At 34.9% G+C, this 27,319-nt stretch overlaps 2 long non-coding RNA genes across 2 annotated transcripts; both read left to right on the top strand.

Annotated features, from left to right (window-relative positions):
• Positions 1 to 20,728: 20,728 nt before the first annotated feature.
• LOC113354287 lies at positions 20,729 to 23,844 on the top strand. The gene is made up of 4 exons (XR_003361780.1): positions 20,729 to 21,060; positions 21,835 to 21,923; positions 22,736 to 22,785; positions 23,189 to 23,844. It is a non-coding gene; the product is annotated as an uncharacterized LOC113354287 (long non-coding RNA).
• A 610-nt stretch (positions 23,845 to 24,454) lies between these two features.
• LOC113354286 lies at positions 24,455 to 26,618 on the top strand. Its single transcript, XR_003361779.1, has 5 exons — positions 24,455 to 24,749; positions 25,101 to 25,232; positions 25,529 to 25,638; positions 26,021 to 26,083; positions 26,238 to 26,618. It is a non-coding gene; the product is annotated as an uncharacterized LOC113354286 (long non-coding RNA).
• Positions 26,619 to 27,319: the final 701 nt, after the last annotated feature.

Raw genomic sequence — 27,319 nt, 5'->3', positions numbered from 1 at the left:
CTAGCCTACTACAAGTTAACTTCGGAATGGAATGTAGTTGAGCCCTAACCAAGTCTCACACCGATTAAGGTACAGTCGCGTTCCTTACGCCTCCGATTCCCAGCAGGACTCTACGCACTTGGTTCCCTTAGCTGATCTCACCCACAACTAAGAGTTGCTACGACCCAAAGTCGAAGACTTATAAACAGATCTGTCTCCCACAGATAATTCTATTCTGATAGATAAATCTGTCTTCCACAGATATATCTGTGAAGTTTTTGTTCCGTATTTTTATAAATCAAGGTGAACAGGAACCGATTGATAATCCGGTCTTATATTCCCGAAGAACAACCTAGAAATATCAATCACCTCAAAATAACTTAACTATATGGTAGTAGAAGAAGTTATTGTGGAATCACAAAAAATGAAACATAGAGCTTTGTAATTACTTTTTATATCTTACCTACCGGAGATAAATCTCGAGTTAATCTTAGAGAAGATAGTACTCAATACGATAAAACAAGTAAGATCAGATCACGCAACTACAGAGAAAATAGTTGGGTCTGGCTTCGCGATCCCAAATAAAGTCTTCAAGTCGTTAACCTATAGTGGTTTTGGAAAAACCTAGGTTAAAGGAGAATCGACTGTAGTCGCAAATAGGACACAGGAAAATATCGGGATTAGGTTTTCCAGTTGCTAGAGTTCTCCCCTATATAGTTTTTCAAATCAGGGTTTTCTTTCAATCAAATCTAAGATATCTTAGTAACAAAGCATATGAACCAAATACTGGACCCGAATCATACCAGAACAGTTTGCATACTGGTATACATACTGTGATGTATCCAGACAAAGGTTAATTTGTTCTAAAATCCCATTTCAATCATTGAAACATCCTTAGAAGACGACAATAGCTGTCTCACACAAACTATTAACTTATAAGTAATTTTCAAGTGATTGAATGATCAATACGAAACTTTCCGAGTCGACATCAAATGATTGTCTCACACAAATCATGTAAGATCTTTCAAGGAGATTTTCGCGTGATCATCTTTTGACTTATTATTTAGTTTCCAACAAATAAATTGTTTTCAACTAAACTCGTCAAGAATATGATGAACGTAACTAAAGCAAAAAGATTCCAACACATATTTCGAGAAATAGATAACCGAGTTAAACTCAGCTCGAAATATCAAATGTGCATAATATAAAAGTCTATATAGATATACGACTTAGTCTCATTAGAAGATAAAATAGAATATACCTCTGAGTGATAGATAAGTTTTAGTCTCCACATACCTTTTGTTGATGAAGTTCCTCCAAGATCTCCTCAGTAGATCTTCGTCTTCAATCGATGAACGTCGTGAAGTCTAAAGCTCAACTAAACATTTTATCATAATCCGATATATAGCTATAAGTAGACTAGAAATCCAGACTTGTAGTTTTTATCACCTAAACTTGAGAAACAAGCTTGAGATAACAACACTTGCGAGTTCGACCGAGCAATGCTCTAACAATTCCCCCCCCCCCCCCTTTGTCAATTTTAGTGGCAAAACTATCAATACATATGGATTATAAAACAAATAAACTTTGTAGCTTCTCATCCATCATGCTTGATTTCCTTGGTTCTTCAACAATCCTTGAATTCTTCGCCACTCCAAGTACTCTCGTGATTCTGAACGTGTTCAACTCAGCATCATTGTTGTTGAAGATCCGTAGCCATAACAATCAGAAAACATATGAAAAACATCTGTTCTCAATCATTATCATACAGTGTGATAGTATTATTATACAACATCAAAGTCAAATTGTATCACAACTTTGACAATAATACAACTGTGATATGTATCACTCCCCCTTATTCAATACTTCCATCTCACAATGAAAACCACTCTCCCTTACATAATGATCTGTAAACCATGTGTATGTAGTGTGAACTACCAAATAATTCTCCCCCTTTTTGTCAATATAAATTGGCAAAGGTACGAAAATTACGGGATCATAATGAAATTCTCAAAGAGATAATTCATTACTAAAAGAGAACATATCAACTTTGTTTCGATGATTTCACATAGTTGAAACTTAGTGTATTCATCAAGGAGTTTATAAAGATACTAGATAACTCCTACAATATTCCATAGCCGCACTCCCCACAAAGATTTTGCAATTAAGCACAAGTTCAATTAAGAACTCTCCCCCATATAATGTCATTCCCGAAAGAACAACAAGAGAGACCTTACTTTTAACAAGAAAAGAAGGATTTCTTTGGACATTAATAAATTGCATGAAACATGAATTTGTATCCAGAAAACTCGAATAAATTAATCACAAGAAGACCTTATAGATTAATTTAGTTGGAAATGCTCAATATAACAAAACTTACGGAGCCATACATTATTTTCACAGAAAAGTGGAACAAAGAAAGATCAATATTGCGAAATATTCAAAAGTTCATTCTATATTTTATTAATATTTGCATAAATACATAATAGACTCAACTTTTGAACATATATGAGCTAATCATAGTTCACGGACATAAACACACATATCCAATAATACATTTTTGCAATATATAAAACAAATAAAGATTAATACTGCAAATCATATTCCAAATAACTTAGACTTTAAATAAATAAATCTAAAACATTGCAAAATGAAAATCGTTGGCAATAGCTATGTGTAATCACAATATTTGCTATTCCAAACTCTAGTTATCCTTCTTAAACACAAGAATAAATTCTCATAAAAAGTTTCCTATACATTACAATTCTCGAAAAATTCTTTATCTTCCCTGAACTCCTAGCCGTCAACATACATTGGAACATAAGGTTCATGAAGAAAGGAGTCAATTCCAACAAACCTTCTTGACTGATGCCGAACCAGGGCCTTCTGAATTTCAAGAGATATTAGAACAATAGCCTTTATTTGCTGCATCTCCATCCTTTTTTCTTTCAACTCTTCAAGAATACCAGAAAACTTCTGAAGATTTGAGGAATTAGCCTTTGGTTTCTTCATATTCTTCTGTTTCCTCTTCAAAGTTGTAGAGGAATGAGATTTACCATTTTCCTTCATGATTGATGGCTTAACAATCATATTAACATCTTTCCATCAGAAGATATGATGCTTGGAGTCTCCATTAAAATATGGGATTGTGAGAGAACTTACACAAAAGTAGCTCCACAAGCAATCTTTTGATAAAAAGAGTTTTCAGAGAAGGAAAAAAGGAACGTAGGGTTACAGAACCTATATAAAGAGTAAGTAGGATTCACGTACGAACAATTCTCAACCCTAAAAAAGGTAGAAATTTTGATTTTAACCCTCTTTTACTAATCAAACAAGGTAAATCTTTTCAATACCATGAAAAGATCAACAGAATTCTAAAAATAAAACAAAATAAGAAAAATTCTTTTCCTAAAACCCGATTGTGCATGACTATTGTCTCTTTGAATTCGTGTATATGAGACAAGATGCACTTTCAACACAATTAGACTGTGTTGGGGTGAACAATAATCTATTCACCATGTGATTCTTGTATGGAATTCTTAGTTCCTTTCAAAGAACATTTAGACCTAGTTTTCTTCTGTAGAGGTCTAATTTTTTCTTTAGAAATCAACTTCTTAGTAGATGAGTTAAGTTTACATACCTCAGATGGATTCGACTTCAGAACAAGTTTAGCTTTGTTTGCTAATCGACTTGCTCTCCGTTGAAGTTTGTGGACATATCTTATTTTATGTTTGTACTTGAAAAACTTTGAGAGTTCATGACCCTTAAAAGTACAATAAGAACATGTCAATGTGAAGGACGGTTCAGGTACCAGCCGAGTATGCTGCTAAACAGATTGAAGTACCTGAAATATGTGAGGTATAATTTTTAGTATATAGAGTAAAATCCATGTTATCCTCCAAAGTGGTCGAAGAAGTTTCTCCAGTAAGAATATCAAGATTGATGTATGTTTGCTACAATTATCAAAGTTAATATTTTCGCCAAGGAGTGCAACACTTGATTTTTAATCTTCATTTGAATCATAGAGACCATAGATTTCATTAAGAGTTGTCGCAAGACCTTTGTTACCAGTGTATTTTCTACGATTTGGACACTCATTAGCAAAATGACCAAAACCTTTACACTTGAAACACTGTGGCATATCTTCATCATCAGTGTCGACGGTGTCCCTTTTTTTGGAGGGGAACGATCATGAGGATTAACTGATGATATGGGTTTATCTCTGGTGAACCGTTTACTTCTCTTCAAAAGAAGGTCTCTAAACTGTCTTGTGATCAGAGAGAATGAATTGTCAAGATCCTCATCTGAAGAATCAGTCTCAATAGGATCATCCACAGAGTTGCCAACACTTTACTTCTATCAAGTAATTTAGTGTTCTTTTGTGCTTTGAAAGCAATATCCTTTCCAGACTTGGATGTATGCTCATGATCAAATATCTTTAATATCCCAACAAGAGTATTTCTGGAAAGTGTATCAAGGTTATTTTCCTTAAACGATGGCATGTTTCTTAGAATCATATTGAGCTGGAAGAGATCTGAGAATTTTCATCACATTGTCCTTTTCAGGAATAGTCTTAGCCAATGCAAAAGATGCATTAACAATTTCAGACACTTTGTGATTAAACTCATCAAATGGATCTTCATCAGCCATACAAAGGTTTTCCCATTCAGAATTTAGATTTTGCAGCCTAGCTTCCTTTTCAGAGGTATTCCCTTCAAATACAGTTTCTAAGATATCCCATGCATTTTTAGACCGAGTGCACGTAGTCACATGGTGCTGAAGATCTGGGGTAATGGCATGGATGATAGCATTCACTCCGTCAAAGTTTTACTTTGCAGCAAGAATCTCGATAGGCTCATACTCACCAATATACTTTTGAACATTTACACCATTTACTGTAACCATTGGAGGATTATAGCCATTAACAAAACGAACCCATGATTGAAAATCACGCGCTTGGAGAAAGGCACGCATAACAATTTTCCACCATAAGTAATTTGAGCCATCGAAGACCGTCGGTACGTTTATAGAGATATCATTTTTGTCCATAGAGTCAGATTGCTACAAACACAGACTTATGAGGTCTTTAACGTGATTGCCTGCTCTGATACCAATTGAAAAAGCGGGGGTATAACACCTACACCCAATATTTCGTTCGACAATCTGTATGGACTAACTCCAATACAATTCCGAGATCACCATCTTATAAAGCGAGCTCAATCAAGAAATATATCAAACAGTTACATCTCAATTTCTAAATACAATCTGCAATCGAACAGATAGAAATCTGTGAGCCCGACTGATATGAGAAATAAATCGGACGGTACCAAAGACCAATGTCAAAGTGTCAATCAATTTATATCAACAACCAAAGGTTGGATTTACCATTTGATTGATCTACGTACAACCTCTGATATTTCAATTATATAAACAAATATAATGCGGAAAAGAAATAACACAGACACCAGAAGTTTAGTTAACGAGGAAACCGCAAATGCAGAAAAACCCCGGGACCTAGTCCAGATTTGAATATCATACTGTATTAAGCCGCTACAGACACTAGCCTACTACAAGTTAACTTCAGACTGGAATGTAGTTGATCCCTAACCAAGTCTCACACCGATTAAGGTACAGTCTCGTTCCTTATGCCTCTGAATCCCAGCAGGACTATACACACTTGATTCTCTTAGATTATCTCACCCACAACTAAGAGTTTCTACGACCCAAAGTCGAAGACTTATAAACAAATCTGTCTCCCACATATAAGTATATTCTGATAGATAAACTTGTCTCCCACATAAGTAACTGTGAAGTTTTTGTTTCGTCTTTTGATAAATCAAGGTGAACAGGAACCAATTGATAATCCGGTCTTATATTCCCTAAGAACGGCCTAGAAATATCAGTCACCTCACAATAACTTAACTATATGGTAGTAGAAGAAGTTATTGTGGAATCACAAAAAATGAGACGAGGAGCTTTGTGATTACTTTTTATATCTTACCTATGGGAGATAAATCTCGAGCTAATCTTACAGAAGATAATACTCAATATGATAGAACATATAATATAAGATCATGCAACTACATAGAAAATAGTAGTGTCTGGCTTCACGAATCCCACTTCAAGTCATTATCCTATAATGGTATTGGAAAAACCCAAGTTAAATGAGAATCGACTCTAATCTCAACCAGGACACAGGAAAGTTTCGGGATTAGGTTTTCCAGTTGCTAGAGTTCTCCCTTATATAGTCTTTTAAATCAGGGTTTGCTTTCAAACAAAAGTAAGATAGCTTAGTAACAAAGCATATGAACCAATTGAATCAAAATCGGAACATTAAGACAAGGTTGGTAAAGATTGCATTCCTTAATTCATAAATGTATTTTATCATGAGGATGAAAACATACTTAACCTATTTTAGAACTTTAACCACTAAGTTTGCAAACGGGTACGCAAACTATAGCTTCCGGACTTTAGTCTTGTCCATCAGTTTGCAAACCGGTATGCATACTGCTGGCCCGGACCTTAACTCAGGTAGAACCGTTCACGTAATGGTATGAAAACTTGGTTCCCGGAATTTAACAGTTAAAACTGTTCGCATACTGTTATGCAAACAAGATTTTCGGACCTGAATCATACCACAACAGTTTTCATACTGGTATACATAATGTGTTGTATCCAGACAAAGGTTAATTTGTTTTAAACTCCCATTTCAATCTTGAAACATCCTTAGAAGACAACAATAGCTGTCTCACACAAACTATTAGCTTATAAGTAATTTTCAAGTGATTGAATGATCAATATTAAACTTTCCGAGTCGACATCAAATGATTGTCTCATACAAATCATGTAAGATGTTTCAAGGCGATTTTCACATGGTCATCTTTTGACTTATTATTTAGTTTCCAATAAACAAATTATTTCCAACTAAACTCGTCAAGAATATGATGAACGTAGCTGAAGCAAAAATCTTCCAATACATATTTTGAGAAATAGATAACCTAGTTAAACTCAGCTCGAAATATCAAATGTGTATAATATAAAAGTCTATATAGCTATACGACTTAGTCTCATTAGGAGATAAAATAAAATAGACTTCCGAGTGATAGATAAGTTTTAGTCTCCACATACCTTTTGTTGATGAAGTTCCTCCAAGCTCTCCTCAATAGATCTTCGTCTTCAATCGATGAACTCCACGAAGTCTAAATATCAACTACACATTCTATCCTAATTCGTGACATAGCTATAAGTAGACTAGTAATCAAGACTTATAGTTTCAATCACCTAAACTTGACAAACAAGCTTGAGATAGCAACGCTTGCGAGTTCGACCGAGCAGTGCTCTAACATAAAGAATGCACTGTTGTTGGAATATAGAGCGGGGTAAATATGAATATATAAATAACAAAAGTATTAAGGTTTTATAAAAAATTGGTATACTCAGACGGGCATAGGGAAAGTTTTAATTCAAGAAGAGTTTTTAAAGGTTTTTTTTTATTCAAGAAGAGTTTTTTTTTTTTTTATCGGACGTTCAAATTACAAATAGTGATATCCCCTTGTACATATGCACTAGTATCAGGTGGGAAATCATCAATGTACTCGATGTTTATGCCACCAATTGTAGCTTTCTTAGCTACTACCTCAGCTACTCTATTCTTTATTTTATTAACTGACTGACAAACATAAAACTCACGACTCTGGTTTAACCAATGAACATAAATTTTTTCCTCATTTATTGACTTAACTAGGACTTCACTGTCTGACTCAAATATAACTTTCACAAAGTTCTTTGAGATTGCCCACTCCACTGCTTCATGCAATGCAAGACATTCCATCTGCTCCACCTCCTGGTCCTGAATCCTTACTCTATTGGAATACCTTCCTTTAACTTCATGGCATTGACCTGCAAAATCTCTAGCTATTAGTCCCATGCCTCTTGTTAAGTTTGGTTTGAGAAAAGATACATCAATGTTAATTTTAACATAATCCCTATCTAGGGGATCCTGTTTCTGAATATGTACCTATAAACTGTCACTATTATTTGAAGGAGTGGAAACACTCTGTTTATAACCATCTAGTAAAACAAGAATATTGTTTATAGTAAAGATCTTATTTTATTTATTTTTTTAAAAAACAACAACCCATCTATCCTTCCAAATACACCATATAATAATCATAAACAAAAACAAAGTATGCTTATTTTCAGAAGATGAAATATTAACATTAGCAGCGAGAAACCATCTTCCAGTCCAATTAAAAAAGTTACCATGCAGAGTCCTTATGGTACTAACAATCACATTAACACCAAGCCAGATATATCTAGCATGAGAGAAATCTAGAAAAAGATGTAATGATCTACAATAGGATTCAGTATCATGTTTGTATATAGCAATCTTATCCCTAGTTGGAACTATTTCTTAGAGACATTTCCAAACAAACAGTTTAACATTATGAGGATTTTTACATTTCCAGATGGATTTCCATTTTATTTTACTGACATGATGAGTACCTGCAGACTTAGTAGTGTTATTACTAAAAATCTTATAGGCACTTTTGACAATAAAAATACCTTTCTGATCATGAATCCAGTTAAGAGTGTCATTACCATGTTTAGGAATTTGCATGGACAAAGTTTTGTCTGCAGAATTTATATTGAAAGTATCTTGGATTAACTGCACATTCCAAGTTCTAGTACTTGGCAGAAACAACTCATGAACATAAATAAGAGTAGAATAAGCATTAATGCTAACTGCTGGTTCAGGTGGATGATTTAGGACAATCACCCATTTAGCCAAACAAATATTAATTTTAGTACCACACATAACATACCAGAAACAATTCTCATTAATGGTTTTAATCTTCCTATATATTCCTTTCCAGATCCAAAAGCTATTATCACTCGGTGTTTGTAAATGAAGAGGATTGGTAGTCCTAAAATACTAGAATCTGATCATATAAGTCATCTGAGTTAGAACAAATTTTCCAAGAAATATTGCTAATGAGATCTCTATTTAAGGCTTCCGGATTCCTAAAACCTACCCCCCCCCCCCCCCCCCCCCCAAATTCCTTAGGTTTGTTGAGGGTAGACCAAGCAACAAATTTGATCCCTTTATTACCCTTATGCCCGCATCAAAAAATTCTCTGTAAGGAGTCCAGTTTATCAATAATACTAGTAGGTATTTTTAAAACAACCCATTTGATAATTTTGAGAGAGTTTAAGACTGACTTAGTCATGGTAGTCCTACCAGATTGTCTTAGAGTAATACTAACCCAATGTTTGAGTCTAGCTTCAACAGATTGAGCTATAGGATCAACAGACTTAACTTTAGAATTGTCTAAAATTAAAGGGGCACACAAATAAGTTTTTGAGTCACTTACAATTTCCAGAATAAGCCTTTTATCCAAATTATCACAAGCACATGGACTTAAATTATTGCTATAATAAACACAGGATTTTTGAAACTTCAGAGTCTGACGAGAAAGATTTCCAAATTCATGCAGGATGCTTAGAATATTGTCAATATGATTCATATCAGCTTTTGCAAAAATGAGAATATCATCTGCAAATAAAAGATGAGTTGTAGGAGGAGCTCTTCTAGCCAATTTAACACCTGTAATTATTCTGTTAGTCTCAGCAAAACTTATGCTTCTGAAGAGACATTTCATTGCCATGATAAACAAATAAGGAGACAATGGGTCTCCGCCTAATACCTCTAGAAGGTATATACTCTTGACAGGGAGATCCATTCAGCAAAACACTTATGCTAGTGGTAGATATGCATTGTGAACTAGCTTACAAAAATATTCATTAAAGCCAAAATGGGAAAGAACTTTCAAAAGTAAATACCATTCAAGTTTATTAAAATCTTTTGACAGATCCAATTTCAAATCCATAGTACCCCCAGAACCTTCTTTTCGTTTCATGGTGTGAATAATTTCATGAGCTATTATTATGTTATCATGAATTGGCTCTACCAGTAATAAAGGCAGTCTAATATGGAGAAATAAGTTTATTAAGATAAGGTCCAATCGTATTAGCTAGGATTTAGAAACAATATTATAAGAAACATTGCACAGACCCGAAGGTCTAAATTTGGTAGGCTTTTTAGGATCTTTCACCTTTGGAATCAGACAAATGTAAGTCTTATTAAGACACTTGGGCATGAAAACAGTTCCGAAGAATTGATAAACAACCTCAATGACATCCTTATTACAATGGACCACTGTGATTGGTAAAACCTAGCTTGGAAACCATTAAGGCTTGGTGAACTCCAAGCTGGCATGGATTTGACAACATTAACAATTTCCTCAGCAGAAGGAACAACAAGCAAATCAATATTATCATTTTGATTAATAATAGCAGGATTAATATTAAAAGCGTCACCATGCAAAACAGGATTACTAGTGCAAGCAATAGAACTAAAGTGGCCAGTGGAAAGATTACTAATAGATTATCTCTCTGGACCGATTCCCAGTATCGTAACTAAGGTCACTAGTGTTGTTCTTGTGAAGCATTTTATTCACCAAGGAATGAAAATATCTTGTATTGTTATCCATATCATGGATATGCTTTATCCCTAGATTTTTCCTCATAGAAACTAGTTTGGATTTTGTACTAGTTTTCTAGATCATGGTAAAAGTTTTAACTCTCATTTCCTGGTTGTCAGAGATAGATTCTTTTTCGGCGTTATCAATTTGGTTTTGTAATAAAATGATATTTTTATGAATGTCTCCAAATTCCATTTTATTCTGGTGAGACAAAGTGATCCTAGTATTTTATAGCTTATTTTTAAATTTATGAGCAGGGATACCATTCATACTAATGTTCCAAGCTGTTTCCATTTGGTTGCTAAAGGAATCATGCTGCATCCAAGTTCCAAACAACTTGAAAGGTTTCCAGAGTTTCCTAGGTAAAGGATCAATAATAAGCAAAATTGCGCAATGATCAGATGCAATATGATTTAGATGAAAAACTTTTGCTTGAGAAAAGTGTAAGAACCAATCAACATTACCTAAATACATATCCAATATAGATTTCCTAGTACCAGTTCCATAACTATTACTATTCTAGGTGTAGTCATTACCATCATAGCCAAGATCTTAATGACCAGAGTCTCTAACCCCGTTTTGAACCCCAAGTGTCGGAGCTGCTACTATTCCTAGATAGATGAAATTTTAGATCACCTATAACGAGCCAGGGATGATAAACTACTTCACTAAGTGATAGACACATTTTTGTGTCTACTTTATCCTTAATTTTCTATATTGTTGGTACTCGATTTTGTACTTATTATGGTGTTTTGTGTGTTTGTAGGTATTTTTATGGGAATAAACATTTTTGGAAAATTCGGCTCGAAAAGTTGCTAAAAGCACCCGGAGGGCACATGTTATTCGGACTCGCTGTTTTGAATATGGGGTAACCTATTACTATGGGGCACTCCACTGACTAAGGGGCACACTAGCTGATATTTGCACCCCAAGAATCCACCTGCTATTCGCACACCTGTACATGATAGGGGGAGGTCATCTTCTCCATTTGAATTATATTTTGGCGGGAATTGGTTCTTGAAAACCCAAGAGCTTACAGTGAAGATTTCGACGAGTTTGAAGGATATTAAATAGCTGGAATTTGCATCAAATATCCTGCTTTGACTAAACAGGGTAGGTAATGTCGTCAGAATCGATTAACTTTGGCTACAATCACGCGTGAGAGAAAACAGGGAGTACGTGTATGGGAAGATTTTCTTCATTAAAGTCGAGAAGATTTGGGGAGATTTTATCGTTCCAATTAGTTGAGACCAGCCTGTTTAATCGAAACAGAGATGGTAAGAGCTTTAATTTCGAGAAATTAGGAGTTTGGTGTGATGTGGAAGAAACCAGGGCACATTTGTTCTTCGAGATATTCTAGAGATTTTTACTTCATCTGTTGAAGGTTTGCATGAGTTTGAATCATGCTAAACTTCTTATGGAGCGTGTTTGAGGATGATGAGAGTGCACAGGGTACCTGCAGCCGTGTGAAGAAGTTAATTCAGGAAATTATTTTCGATGACTGCATGGAATTATTACAGAGATTTAGTGAGTTATTACGGTATATTCTTGATGGAGTTGGGTATAAAAAGAGTTTCCAAGACTCATAGTGGGATATGGAGAGTTTAGGGAGCATTTTAGAGCTTCAACAGAGCTGAAAATCAAAGTTGCAGGAAAACCGTTTTCTGCTGGTGCACTGAAGAGCACGAAGAATATAAGACGCATCAGAACTGTCGTTTAGCTACAGTGTCAGTGACAAATAATTTGTATCGTTCTCTTTAACAGTGACAATAGCAACAATTATAAGCGTTACAAATTGATTTTTTCACTCTACTCATATTTGTAAGCACCTATTGAGCAATGAAATTAAATTTTGAGTGTGTTTTCACCATGCGAAGCTAGAACCCATTACTGGGACAATGGAGGAAGCAACTTTTCATGATTGTGGTAAATGAATTAATTCTTTATATGACTTTTTGCATAGATTTAATTGTGTTATGATTTCTACTAATTATTTATTATTTTGTTTGATGTCGCATGCTTGGTTTTAATTACTTTTGATGCATCGTGCTCACAACTTACAACTAATGTTTTATGAAATCTATTTTTGGCAAAGAATTAGAGTCACAACTTCTTTTGTTTGAGCTATATTGTTTAGAATTAATGACTGAACCACAAGAATATGAAAAGTAGTGAAATCCTGCGTCCTATTATCTCTTTATCCTGTGACCTTATTTTGTATATTTTCCTTTGTTTTTAGTATTTTGTATATTCAAGCCTAAATCAATCTCAACAAAGTCCGAGTGAACGACAACCTTACTTACCACTATAAATATTCGATCAATTTTTGGCGCCGTCGAAGTGGATTTGTTTATAGATTTGTTTTTAGGTTTTATTTTATTTGTTGTTTTTTACGCGTTTTGGTATTTTTGTTTGCTTTCAGATTTGGAGCTAAGCTAAAGGAAAAGAGAAAGTGATGAAAAGAAAGGAAAAGCCCAAAAAGGAAAGAAAAGAGAAATCCAAAAGGAGTGAAGAAGAAGATTTTGTAAATAATTTTATTTTTATTTTTTTAGAAACTATAATTAAGGTTTTTATTTTTGTAATATTTTATTTTTGGACATTTTTTTTTCTTCTTTTATTTTGGACATTGAACATTGGACTTTATTTTTAAAACCCCATGGAAAGGTAGTTTTAAATAAACTGTTTGCAGAGAAGGACGACGATTACGATATCGCCTCGGCCCCTCAGGTTCGTACATGACATAGGATTCGTGGCCCGAGTCGACTTCAACGGTTCATCCCCCGGATGGAACGGGAGGTAAGAATTCTAAACACCCGCGAATCCCCTGTCAGCGGGTTTACTGGATGATTTCGTATGCATATATGTTGAGGACCTGAAATCGGATTTAATTTTCTAGTAAAGGGAAAGGCATGGCCAAATCTAGATAAGGACTCGAATTTCATCACCGTTTCCTTCTTGCCCGTCTTAGGAACACGTAACCTACGCGAACCTAAGCCTTAAAATTTGGACTAGAACGAGACCGATAGGGTAACGAGCTTATTAGGAAAGTCGTTCGGAAAATATTGGTTACTCTTTTGAGAATACTATGAAGTTCATGATGGTTTCTGTGAGTTGAATACGCCGCCTTGTAACGCCGGTGAGGCCTTGGGTATCAAAGCTCCACTGAGCTTTCCTCGTCTCTATTCAACTTACTTTAACTCGGATTGATTCCAGAGAGGTTTGCTCAGATTGTAACGAATTTATTTTCGAAAGAATAGAAGCTAGTCTAGAAACAATCTAAGTGGAGCCATCATGCTTTTTGTTTGCTAAATAAAATAGGCTTGCTGTGGTCGAGTCAGCGTTGTTTGTGCTTGTTTAGAATTCCCTTGCAGTTAGGATGTCGAACTGGTATATCCAATACAACGATTATCCAACTGAACAACATGGACATTACTCTTTTTATGATCATAGTGTGAATAGTGGTTGGGCACGCCAACCTTTTCAAGGTTTTGGGTCATACCATGGTGAGCCCAATTACTATCCACACGCGCATCGGTCATACGGGAAAGAAGATTATAGTACTAGTTCTTCGTCTTTAGAGGATACAATCAAACTATTGAAAAGTAGTCCTTTTATGATCCTTCAATTCCTATTCCTTCTCTAGAAGAGTCTCTCAGTAATTTAGCTGAGTCATCACGTAAGTTAGCTGAATCGACATACAAATTAGATGAGGTGAGCAACGTAGTTATGGATAAAAGAACTGCAACAATGACTGAATCTTCTTTGGAAGATATCCTCAATAGGTTAAGTGAAAACTTATATCCAACACTTAGGGATCTTTCTTTAGAAGAGACCCTTGAGAGGATAGTTGAGTCGACACGTAGACTTGAGTTAGAGACGAACGAAAGTATTTCTCGAAATGACTTGAATTTACAATATAGTGTATCCAATAATACTCTTGAAAATGAGGATAGTTATTTTCATAATAAAGATATCGTGGTTATAATTGGTGACACTCCTTGTGTAGATGAGGTTCATCCATTTCCATGTTATGATAATGATGAGTATGATGTGGACAATGTTGATGAAGAATCTGAAGTATTTAGGCATGGTGATCAGGAATTTGTTACTCCTATTGAGCTTGATAATGATAATGATATTTCTGGTTCAAATCCCGATAATTTTAATTATTATCCACCTATTCAAAAGGATGGGGATTTGACTAGAGATAATACCGTTTTAGACGAAGTTGTACTTCCTTTTGATTACGAAGCCAATGATGGTTTAGAGGAACTAGTTTATCCTGAGAATATTATTTTCGAGTCTAGAAATTTAGAAATTCTACTCTTAGAAGAAGATGAACTCGTAGAGATGAGTGAGGATGAACCTGACTTAGAAGAACCAATTGACCATTTCCAGGAATCCGATGACCTAGAAATTAGGGAAGTTGTGACTAGTCTTTCTAGAGACACTGAAAACTCTAAGTTTGGGGGTGATCATCATTCTCCATGTGCTTTAACTCTTAGAAAGGTCCCTCACTTGGGACTTGACATATGTGCCTCAACCATTTTACAAGATTATCTTCATACGCGTTTTCCCGAACCTAATAATGTCCAAGAAGAAGTTCAGTTGTTAGAAACCCATCCTTTGGTTGATGTGGTTTACCCAGGCTATGATACCCAGATTGATTTTGTTTTCCCACCAAAAACTTTTATTCCAATTGTGGGAATGCTTGAATTTGAAATGTCTCAGTTATTGAGTTTTGAGACTAAACCTAATTACTTTAGGAGATTAGGGTCGACACGTTTGTTTAAGGAACACCACCACTCTCATTGTGGTCAGATGTGTGAATCAAATCTGATTGACTTAGAGGATCCCCAGTTATTCAGGCTATTATTACGTGCTTCTAAGTTTGTATTTGAGTTTTTCCAGACTCTAGAACCTGAACATTCGGATCTAACTTATGAGGAAATGCAACCCATGGAAATAATTTATCTAGACCCTATTATAGAACCTGAACCTGAACCACAACTAGATGTAGTTGTCTTAAACAGGAAACTAGACAAGGTTGTGCTTTATTTGTTAATTTTCTTGGCATGTTGGAGATTCCTTTTAATTGTGAGAGCTCTATTTGGTTTTGGTGATCCACAGTTATTCCGGATATTACTTTATGATTCTATGAGGTGATTAATTCCTTCCGATGTCTGGCTGAAGACTTTAAACTTAGCACTTCTTGGGAGGTAACCCATGCTCATGCAACACAGCAATATCTTTCCTTAACTCTTTTGCTTCAAGTGGTAACGGTTTCTCCTTGTTCATGCTTTTAATTTTATCTTTAGAACATTGAGGAAAATGTTAGATTTAAGTTTGGGGGTATGGGAGGAACTTTTTAGTTGCAATAAATAAACTCCACATCCTAGAAATTTATGTTTGTTAAGGATGGCACTAACCAATCTAAGTGGATGGGAACATCTTGGTTGTAGGAGTTGAGGAACCAATCTGATTAGATGGAAACATCTAAAGATTCTATTCATAAAAGCACAGAGCTCAGGTGTTAGAATTAAAAAAAAATGGTAGTTTCGCCATATCTCGTTGAATCATAATTCTTCTGTTTTTATTTTTTAAGTGATTTGGTGGGGCACACGATTCAAGTTGTTACCATTGCTAGAGAGAAATAAAATGATTGAGATACCACAAAAAAAAAATAATAATAATTAGACCAGACCATCAGACCAACCGGAAGAAATTCAATAATGTCGACCACTGGTGCCCTTGTATATGCCAGTTGTGTTGACCTAGAGTTAGGTTTATCGACCATTGGTCCCCTTGTATATGCCAGTTGTGTTGATATTAGTCAGACCAGTATCTCAGTCCATTAGGATAGGTTCATCTTGGCAGAGGCCTTCAGACAGATATGGGAACCACTGTTCACTTTAAACATCTATTTTTTCTCTTTATCCATCTTCTTTATCTTTTCATGTGATTGGTTGACTCCGTTATGATGTCTAGAAACTATCTGAGTAGAGCTCTATCACTTATATATGAATTTTAGTATGCTGAGTGCAAACTCGTGTACAACAATTGGAATTTCGCATCATGGTACTTCCTCCTGTAGTCAATGAGAGTATACCAACCAAGGAGATTCTTTAGTGCCTTCCAAGGTTCTGCGTAGATAGCTAGGGTTTGGAGTAATGGTTTTGTAGGTACACCTCTAGTAAACCCTCCCGAGACTATATCTCGGTCACTAGGGCCACCTAATTTTTTAGATTAGATTTTCTCGAGGACTAGAAAATAATAAGTTTGGGGGTATTTGATAGACACATTTTTGTGTCTACGTTGTCCTTAATTTTCTGTATTGTTGGTACTCGATTTTGTACTTATTATGGTGTTTTGTGTGTTTGTAGGTATTTTTTTTGGCAATAAACATTTTTGGAAAATTCGGCTCGAAAATTTCCTAAAGGCACCCGGAGGGCACATGTTATCCGGACTCGCTGTTTTTGATATGGGGTAACCTATTACTATGGGGACTCCACTGACTAAGGGGCACACTAGCTGATATTTGCACCCCAAGAATCCACCTGCTATTCGCACACCTGTACATGATAGGGGGAGGTCATCTTCTCCATTTGAATTATATTTTGGCGGGAATTGGTTCTTGAAAACCCAAGAGCTTACAGTGAAGATTTCGACGAGTTTGAAGGATATTAAATAGCTGGAATTTGCATCAAATATCCTGCTTTGACTAAACAGGGTAGGTAATGTCGTCAGAATCGATTGGCTACAATCACGCGTGGGAGAAAACAGGGAGTACGTGTATGGGATGATTTTCTTCATTAAAATCGAGAAGATTTGGGGAGATTTTATCGTTCCAATTAGTTGAGACCAGCCTGTTTAATCGAAACAGATATGGTAAGAGCTTTAATTTCGAGAAATTAGGAGTGTGGTGTGATGTGGAAGAAAACATGGCACATTTGTTCTTCGAGATATTCTCGAGATTTTTACTTCATCTGTTGAAGGTTTGCATGAGTTTGAAGCATGCTAAACTCTTATGGAGCGTGTTTGAGGATGATGAGAGTGCACAGAGTACCTGCAGACGTGTGAAGAAGTTAATTCATGAAATTATTTCCGATGACTGCATGGAATTGTTACAGAGATTTGGCGGGATATTCTTGATGGAGTTGGGTATAAAAAGAGTTTTCAAAACTCATAGCGGGATATGGAGAGTTTAGGGAGCATTTAGAGCTTCAACAGAGCTGAAAATCAAGTTGCAGGAAAACTGTTTTCTGCTGGTGCACTGAAGAACACGAAGAACTTAAGACGCATCAGAACTGTCGTTTAGCTACAGTGTCAGTGACAAATAATTTGTATCGTTCTCTATAACAGTGACAATTGCAACAATTATAAGCGTTACAAATTGCTGTTTTCACTCTACTCATATTTGTAAGCACCTATTGAGCAATGAAATTAACTTTTGAGTGTGTTTTCACCATGCGGAGCTATAACCCATTACTGGGACAACGAAGGAAGCAACTTTTCATGATTGTGGTAAATGAATTAATTCTTTATATGACTTTTTGCATAGTTTTAATTGCGTTATGATTTCTACTAATTATTTGTTATTTTGTTTGATGTCGCATGCTTGGTTTTAACTACTTTTGATGCGTCATGCTCACAACTTACAACTAATGTTTTATGAAATCTATTTTTGGCAAAGAATTAGAGTCACAACTTCTTTTGTTTGAGCTATATTGTTTAGAATTAATGATTGAACCACAAGAATATGAAAAGTAGTGAAATCCTGCGTCCTAGTATCTCTTCATCATGTGACCTTATTTTGTATATTTTCCTTTGTTTTTAGTATTTTGTATATTCAAGCCTAAATCAATCTCAACAAAGTCCAAGTGAACGACAACCTTATTTACCACTATAAAAATTCGATCACTAAGATCATGCAGAAAATTTCATTGTTTGTTTTTGGGATCAGTATATGTTTAAACATATATAAAGTAGAATAAAACTTCTGGCTTACTAGGATCAATTTTAATAAGAGCATGTATGATATTATCAACAATACTATCTATGTCACAAAATATACCATCTTTCCACATGAGAATAAGACCACTTGCAAGACCAATTCTGTTAATACAAGTATAATTATGGTAATTTGGGGACTGAGCAATGGAGATCATTCTTTGAATATTTATTTTAGTCTCACAAAGAAAGATGAAATCATGATTATGAGTTTTGAGCAAGTTTTATATTGCTTCTTTGTAAAGTTGTTTGCAATTCGTGGGACATTCCAGGAAAGGATTTTCATTTTGAAAATTGGGATTAAACCGGTATGGAGATTAAGAGTGTTTTGATCTAAGAGCATGAAATAAAGTGTTGAGTGATAACATGCAAAATTGAAAAGATTCTGAAAATTGAACTCATGAGTGAAGAAAGTAAAAGTTGAAAATAAAATTTTAGTATTGAAAAGAGTGCAAAATGTACCTCATTCTCCTTTTCAGTGTTAGTGACTTGTCTATCCCCAGTTGCGATCATGTGAGTATTTTGGATGTATATGTTGTTATCCGAGATGTTATGATGTGGAGAAAACTCAGCATCAATGGTTTTTTCATTCAAATCATCATAGGTTCTAGGTTCTTTTCCAAGTTTGTTATGTTCAATGTCATCTGGTGAACCTTTTTTGAGTAGGAAATCCATATTTATGGTTATGCCATCTTTCAGAGGTACAAAAATAGTAGTTTTGACAAAATTCTTCTGACTCTTCTTAGGTGCAGGAACAAAATTATAGGTAATGGTTGAGATTCTCCTTATGATTTACTAGCTTTCCCCAAAAAAAATGGTTTTTCATGAGATTTGGCCAAAACATTTGTTGCATCTTTACAAGCCTCTTTAGAGTGATTGATCACATAGCATTGGGGATATATGCTATTAGGTTGTCTCTCATAAAAATAACTTTTTCCAACGAGTTACTCCTGCATTTGTGATAGTTTTAAATCCTTTTCTAAAAGGCATAGAGAGGTCAATATTAACACAAACTTTGACAGGGTCACTACCAACCGGTATTGCGTCTTTTCGCTTAATTCCTGTGACTTCTCGCATGTTTGTTACAGATTCGATATTCATATGTTCTGGTATGAGGTACTTGAGTTGGATCCAGAAATGTTGGAAACCCTAGTGTTTTTCAGTATATACCATATATGGGATATAATCATGCACAACCAGTAAATGCTTGTTGACACTCCATGGTCTCTGTTCAGTCAATTTGTTCAAGAGGTCTCAGTTACTGAACTTAAATACCATCGTGTTAATTCAACCTTTATTATCTTCAAGTCTTCTGGAGACATAAAAGTCTAGGTGAACTTAATAAGTTTCTCCACTGTCTGATAAGTTATTCTCCCTTCAATAATGACTTTCCCTATGTCACTTGATTCCCAATTTGATTCTTCATCATCTCCATTGTTATTCTACTGCTGAAAAACCACCACCTCATTTGAATCTCTAAGCTCCAAAGTTGCTTGATTAAACTTGTTGACTAAGTCACCAAGATTACTTGAGTTTCCTTATTCCATTATGCAGAAAGGTTTAGAGTTTGTGTGCCTAAAAAGATAAGGTCTAGGTATGGATTTTGAGAGGTTATAAGGATAATGATTCGGAGGAAATAATTGACATGTATGTGTTAATATATTCTGACTATTATCAAGAAAACAGATTGAACGAGAGTAATGGTTTTTTTTTGTAACTATAACAGCCAGCAATTGACCAACCGAGGAAAAAGAGGAAACAACCTTTCCTTTTGTAACTATTTATTTTGATCTAACCAACAGTCCAGATATGATTTGACTCAATGGGTTGAAATGGTGGCAATATTTCTTCTGCATAACATCACAGATACCAGAGGTAACAACACATGCAGATTCTGCAAGCAAAATCTTGGTAAAATACCAGCACACACTTTGATTACAACATACAAAAAGGCAAACACCATTAGAGATAAAACAAGTTACATACACATAATAGAGAGACAAATAAAGTTAGTTACTCATCTATCTTACAAAAACAAATGTGCTTTTTCTGATCGGACAGTTCTGGGTAGACCTTCTTTCACAACCGATGGCTCCAATTTCTTTGAAATGTCTCCAAGTGCAAGAGATAAATCTCGGTTGAGAACTCTCCCACCTCCTAAGCCCCTCATCCAACGTCTGTGAGTACCTCAAAACACTTTTGCTATATCAGGAATGTTCCGCTCTCTCTCCCTAATAATGTTTTTCAGTGCAATGGAAAAAAAACGTATAGATGAATCAATGTCTCCCTAATAAATGTCATTCAAAGATGAAAACGTATCCAAGGAACCCAATATTGTGTATTCAAATATGTAATTTTTCCTCTCACGAATTCCTTTTATGCATGTTTTCCTACCTGTTTATACAAGAATCACGGATGAGATTTTTGTGAATGCAAAGGGTCATGGTGATGGATTTAATGAAAGTTGATATTGATGTTGAGGGGAATGGAGACTGCTGATGGGAAGAGGAAGAAGATGTATAAACAGGTATTTGTATTAGGGTTTTAATTTTGTTGGAATTGGACTAATGGGTTCATCCTGGAGGTAGGTTCCTGGATTAGTTTTACTGAAATTGGATTTATGGGTTCATATTATTGTTAGTATTTAGAGTTAATTTTGTTGAAATTAGCTCTATGAATTATTTTTGATGACTATTTAAGGTTTTACTGTTAATTTTGTTGTTGTTACACAACAAAATACTCCATTAGGTATCGGTCTTTTCCTGTCTCAACTTGCATTATTCCCAGACTTGGAGAAATTCTGGAACCCCTCACAGAATTGTGGCAATATGTATATTTTAACTGTCATTCTTTATGTACATCATAGGAATATATTTTTGCTCGAACGTTTTATTGTTATGCTTTTCTCAAGTTTGCCCTTTTTGGTGTTTTACGTAGTTGGATTCTCTTATATTGCACCTATGGATTTGTATTGCAGGAGGATGTCTAAGATACAATAACATGTACTATAGCATATGTAACTTTCTACATCCACTCTCATTTTTGGCTGATCAAATTTCTTTGTTAACTAATATTTAACCAATGATAAGCCGTTATATTTTTGCTTTTTTCCCATTTTTAATTTCTCAATGCAATCTCATCTCTTAATTAATCATGAAAAGTAAAAGTGCTTACATGACTGTAGATGCAGTGCTGCCACTGTTGTGTTTTCTTTATAGGGGTTCCTTGGAAGCTATTAGGCGGTTATTATGTGGGCGCAGTGAGAGTTTGTTCTTACATTGCTGTTTCTTTTTTATCTCAGGCTCCATAAATGGACATCATATATCCCTCCAGTGATTTCGGTCTTCACAAACTTTTCTCTTTACTCAAGGATCGCATTATACGTTAAGAGTAAGTATTTCTTCTGAATCTCGCAGTAGTTTGATATGCTGGCAATCAATTCATATTGCAGATCTTAACGACCGCATTGCACGTTAATGGTAAGTGTTTCTTTTCAATTTCGTATAAAGACAAAAACAAAACACGCTTAAGTTTGTGCATTCGTATATTGCTTTTATCGATGTTCAAAGTCACAGTATTTGTTTGTAACTTATCCGAACATTTCATGAGTGTGTGGCCGGGGCTGATGAGTATAATTTATTGGTTTATCAATTACTTCGAATGCTTTGATAAGGTATTCGGATTACATATGCATTTATTTTTGATGATGTTACCTTTTCTGAAATTTACAGCAATTCCTATGGAATGAACAAACTCATAGTTTGTTCATTTTGCTCCCATTATGGAATGAAGAAACATGGAAAATGGATGTTAAAAACTTAAAAATGACTTTTTTCTGTAGTGCAAGCCCCTTTCACTTTAGTCTAGGACTGATGTCCCTATTGAACACCAGTCTTTACCGTGGCTAAGATCTCTAGCCCAAGGTTGATTTTAGTTTAGGACTAGAGTAGTAAAATCAAAAGGAAAAAAAACCAAATGGACTATCTTCAATAGCTCTTGGTGGGAACTGTGAATACTTAAGTTCAATTTGAAATTTGAGTTAGAGTAGTGTCTATAGTTCATTTCACTTCTATCCCTTTTTTCTAACTGGATTAACAACCATTCGATAGAAGGAATCAGTAAAGGTACTAAAATCTTAGGTCGTCATATGTGCTTTGGTAATGTTCACTTTTTATGAAATACTCATTATGGGTGTTTTGCAGGTAATTAACATTTATGGACCTAAGAGCATTAGGAAGAGAGTCGGGAAAAGGTAATTACCCCAGAAACTTCTTTTATGTTTTCTTCACATTTTCTAAGAATGTTCTGAAACTGCATTAGATGTTCTAAATCGCATCCCAGAGTTCTGGAGTACTACCATTACAAAATTTTGGGTTTCTTTCAGGAAATATAAATTTTTATGTGTTTATCGTAATCCCAATAGACCATCAATATCAAACGTAGGAGCAGCTACGACATAATTGCCATCCAATGTTTGTACAGCTAAAGATACTGTTACTAAATTTAGCTAGTTACAGATTCAAGCTAATTCTGCTAAATTTAAAAGTTCAAACTAATTATGGGTTTCAATATATCAATTTAGAGCTTTAGAAAATGAGTTTTATAGTCACCAATGTCATTAGTTTAACCAACGTTTTGCTACCATTGCCATGCAGGTAGTTAGTTGTGAATGCAGATTTAGCACTGGCCAACATAAAATTATCATCATTATTTTCATCTAACGAGAAATTGGATAAGGTGTACTCTAATTATGCCGCAACGCTCTTTTGATTATCACTTTCTTTAAGCTGTGAAAATAATAGCATAACAGAAAGAACCGGCATCTGTAATCTGGATGGTACTGAAAATGTTCCTATCATTGTGCTTTCAAAGAATTGTTGCTTGATGTCACTGTTGTTGGATGTGGGCTGGATTCTGCTGAAAAGACACGTAGAAAGGACACAATGGTTGGAAACTTGGAAGCGTGGGAATGGTATTAACCTTAGGGTATCAATTGTAATTTACGCATCATTAGTAGTTTATTCTATTTTAATGTTGGTCTTGCAATCTGTTCTGGAAAGACCTGAAGTGAGCTAATACCATTATTGTCCATCCGTATTACCAATTTAACAACATAGATTTTAAATTTTAGTAGCTTGCAAATGCACGACTACTGGAAAAGATGTTATCTTAGGTTTAAGTAGAATTTATGTTAAAGTCATATATGTGATTGTGTAAACTTTTTTTTTTAATTTAAAATCTTTGTAATATTTTTCTTACGCGGTTATTGGATAAGGGGGAAGCAATGTAACCAATTAGTTATTATAAACTCGAGGACTAGCTAATAAGATTTCTTAGGTAGTCATCAATTATTTTATTTTTTCTGTTGTAGTAGGTACCATTTTTCCTCATTTAGGGGATAAATCAACACTCACTTTCAATAATGAGATCATTGTCTTATTGTAATTTTATTTTGTACTTAGCAGTCTATTTTCATTTTGTATATTCTGTTTTTTTGGCTCTTGGTTAATTGTTTGAAGTAGTCAATAACCAAATCTGAATCTATAATTGAACTACAATCATCTTTGAGTAACTTACAAGAACTCTTCTGTTCTTCACTTTGGCCATAACCCATACCCACTATAAAATACTGATGATCCAGTTAAACTAGCCAGCATTTTATAGACAAGAACAAAATGCGTGGATACTACCAGTATACAAGAAAAACTATTAGATCCCTATCTCCAACAACACCCCAAAACCCGGGCCGTTACGGTCCGGGTCATACTCTAGTCTATCTTACAAAAACAAATGTATTTTTGCTGATCCGATGGACGTGAACAAGATTTTTTCTCCGATCAACGGCTGCCATTGTTTTAAAAATAGAGAAAAGTGCAAAAGATACATCTTGGATTAGAATGCACCCCTATTTTAAGCTCTGATCCGAGGTCTGCGAGTGTCTCATGCACACAACATGTTTCCCATTCAATGCGTCTAATTAATCCCTTGATGAAAAATGAAAACAAAACGCATCTAAGACCCGTCCGTTTCAAAACCTTGGCAATCAATGGGATTTATGTTGAATATTTGTTTCTTCTTTGAATCAATTTGGAGGCAATCGATCAGAATCTTCTTTGAACCTCATTAACTCACCGACATACGTTTCTTCTCATGAGATTTATAACTTCTAAACTGAGATGCATCTAGAAATCTTCCCAACAGATCGAAGAAGAACAGGTATGACTCTCTGAGGTATATCAATTCAGGGTTCTTGGTTCTCTCTCTTAATATTATTTTTTCGTTATCAAAAGTAAGCCCTATAATTCTTAGGATTGGGTATTTCAATCAGTTTTCTATTTGGAAAATCTTCGATAGTTGTGTTGATTGGTTTTAATGTTTTTGTTTTCCCTTGATTTTGATTTGATTGACCATACCTTACATTTAATCTCCTTAGCCATACTTTTCATTCGTTTAACTATCAGGGAGAGCTTGAAAAACGATTGTTTTTGCTCAACGATATTGAACTATTTGCACCGAGTCATTATCTTTTCCATTAAAGTTTATTAATCCATTAATGGCTTTTTGCAGGAGATGATGCATGTACCAACACAATATTTATCATTTTTTAAGAGCAACGGTAGCAGTATCAGTGTGGATGCTTGAAATAAATCAATGGAGGTGGATATGGTCAGGAAGTGACAGGAACCCATTATCCTAAAGGTATTGATAAACTCACTAATTGTATTATTCTTTATCTATTAGTTCTTTACTGCATTTGGGTCTTCTATAAGATTCATTATCTAATGGTAATTTTTGCATTAAGCTTAGACTTTTCGTCAACTCATTTCATTTATGGAGCTTAGCATTACTACTAAAGGGTAGAATTTTCTGGCAGCTTAGAGTGAAGTATCACACCTAGACAACCCTTCATATTTCAGCTGCATGTACCTTTCTTAGGCTTGCAAAACTTATTTTTTTCACTTTCATGGAAACTAACCACAATCACTTGAATTTAGCTACGAGGAATATCTTTGCTCAAGAACGTGTGTATTGACGAAATAATGAACCTTGGATTGACTACTAAGTATTAAGTCCAAGTAAAGGATATGATCAAGTCTATGCAAAGGTAAATGTTGTTTTACTTTCCTCAGCTTCTTGGTGATAGCATCGTTTTAATATCATTTTTACTATGCTTCGTTCTCCAATATATAACAACATACGTTGAGATATTTTGGAAACCTTGATAACAAAGCCAACTAATAATTCCATTGCCGTCAGTGCTTACTCCTGTTAGAGCAAGATATAATATTGTGGTGCGCCATTCTGCAGGTATAAAATTCAAGTTTCATCATCAATGTTCACCTTTAGATATCAAAGGACATCTCTAATTCAGCCACGTATTAGACATTAAGTTTCTTTTTTTCACACTATGATTCAGTGAAAATAACTAAATGTTTTATGTTCTTTGACCTAAATAGAAGAATTAAGATTATATCTTGCTCTCACAGGAGTAACCTCGGACGGAAATGGAATTATGAGTTCTTAACTACCGATGCTTATTTGCTGCATAGGTATGCAATTCATCCTGAATCCGACTATTACTTTAAACCGCGTTTATATGTTTCCCATTAATTATTTTCGTCTGTAGTTTTCACATAATAGTTGTTCTGTATCGTGTATATAATTAATATTCTAATTCAAAAATTGATTTATAATTCCTAACAGAGAAGGGTACTTAGGATGCATTTTGGGGGATAAGTTCCATGTATTTTTGCTATATCCATGGCCAATAAACACTGTTATGGGAAGGTCTTGCCATTAAGGATGAGAGCAGGGTTTCCCTGTTCACAGCTTCCGAAACGAAGAAGTAAAATTCTAAGTGTTGGAACCTAGCGTTTCTAAGAGTCCTTCATGTCAACTAGCTGCTAAGAGTCCTTCATGTCAACTAGCTGACGAAATTTTTCCTTAAAGTTTGAGGACTTAAATTAGAGATTTAAACCTATGTCTACTCTGTATTTTCCGCACCTTATCCAGTACTTTTGTGTATTTACACTTTATTTTTTGTATAAAAGGTGATTGTCTGGAAATGAATTTTTTTTGTTTAAACGGTGATTTTCGATGAAGACGTTGAATCTAGATGTCAAGATAATTGAGAAAAGAATAAACATGGTTAATAATAATGATAGTCAGTCAATTACTACTATATTACACTGTGTGAATAATAAAAGAGAGAATAACCAAATTTCCTCACTAAAATATCATTAACGGACATGGAATTAACACGGTTAAATCTTTTGAAATCCCGTGAATGATTAGTTTGCTGGGTTGATAGTGCATAACAGAAGGGTGTTGTTTCTTGATGAAAATGCAAATCCAGGATTCTTTACCGGTCAATCCACTCCACTGTTCCAACACCCAGGGTTATTACACCTTATAACTTTAACTACCCAAGACTAACCGACATAAGGGTGATTCCGATGGAACTCAGGGTTTTATAAAAGGGGAGGAATTTTTATATCGCAAGAGATAAATTGGCAGGTAAAGTTGAGGTGTACTAACATGTTCTGCTTTGTGCCAAACACATGATTTTACTTTAGCATCGTTTTTTTTCATAAGAAGTTGATCAGTGTTATTACCCGACCAAAACCATACGACATGCCATAAAGATAAAAATTAATGTAGATCGATAACCTATCCAAATCCCGGGCCGTTACGCACGGGTCGTCTTCTAGTAATACTAAAAAAACAGAGTTTATGTAACATCCCCACTTCGAATTCTAGGTCGGCCGCCCTAAAATCCCAAGTGT

The sequence above is a fragment of the Papaver somniferum genome, chromosome 2 (assembly GCF_003573695.1).
Source record: "Papaver somniferum cultivar HN1 chromosome 2, ASM357369v1, whole genome shotgun sequence".
NCBI classification, from domain to species: domain Eukaryota; kingdom Viridiplantae; phylum Streptophyta; class Magnoliopsida; order Ranunculales; family Papaveraceae; genus Papaver; species Papaver somniferum.
This window is presented reverse-complemented; position numbering and strand designations above follow the sequence as displayed.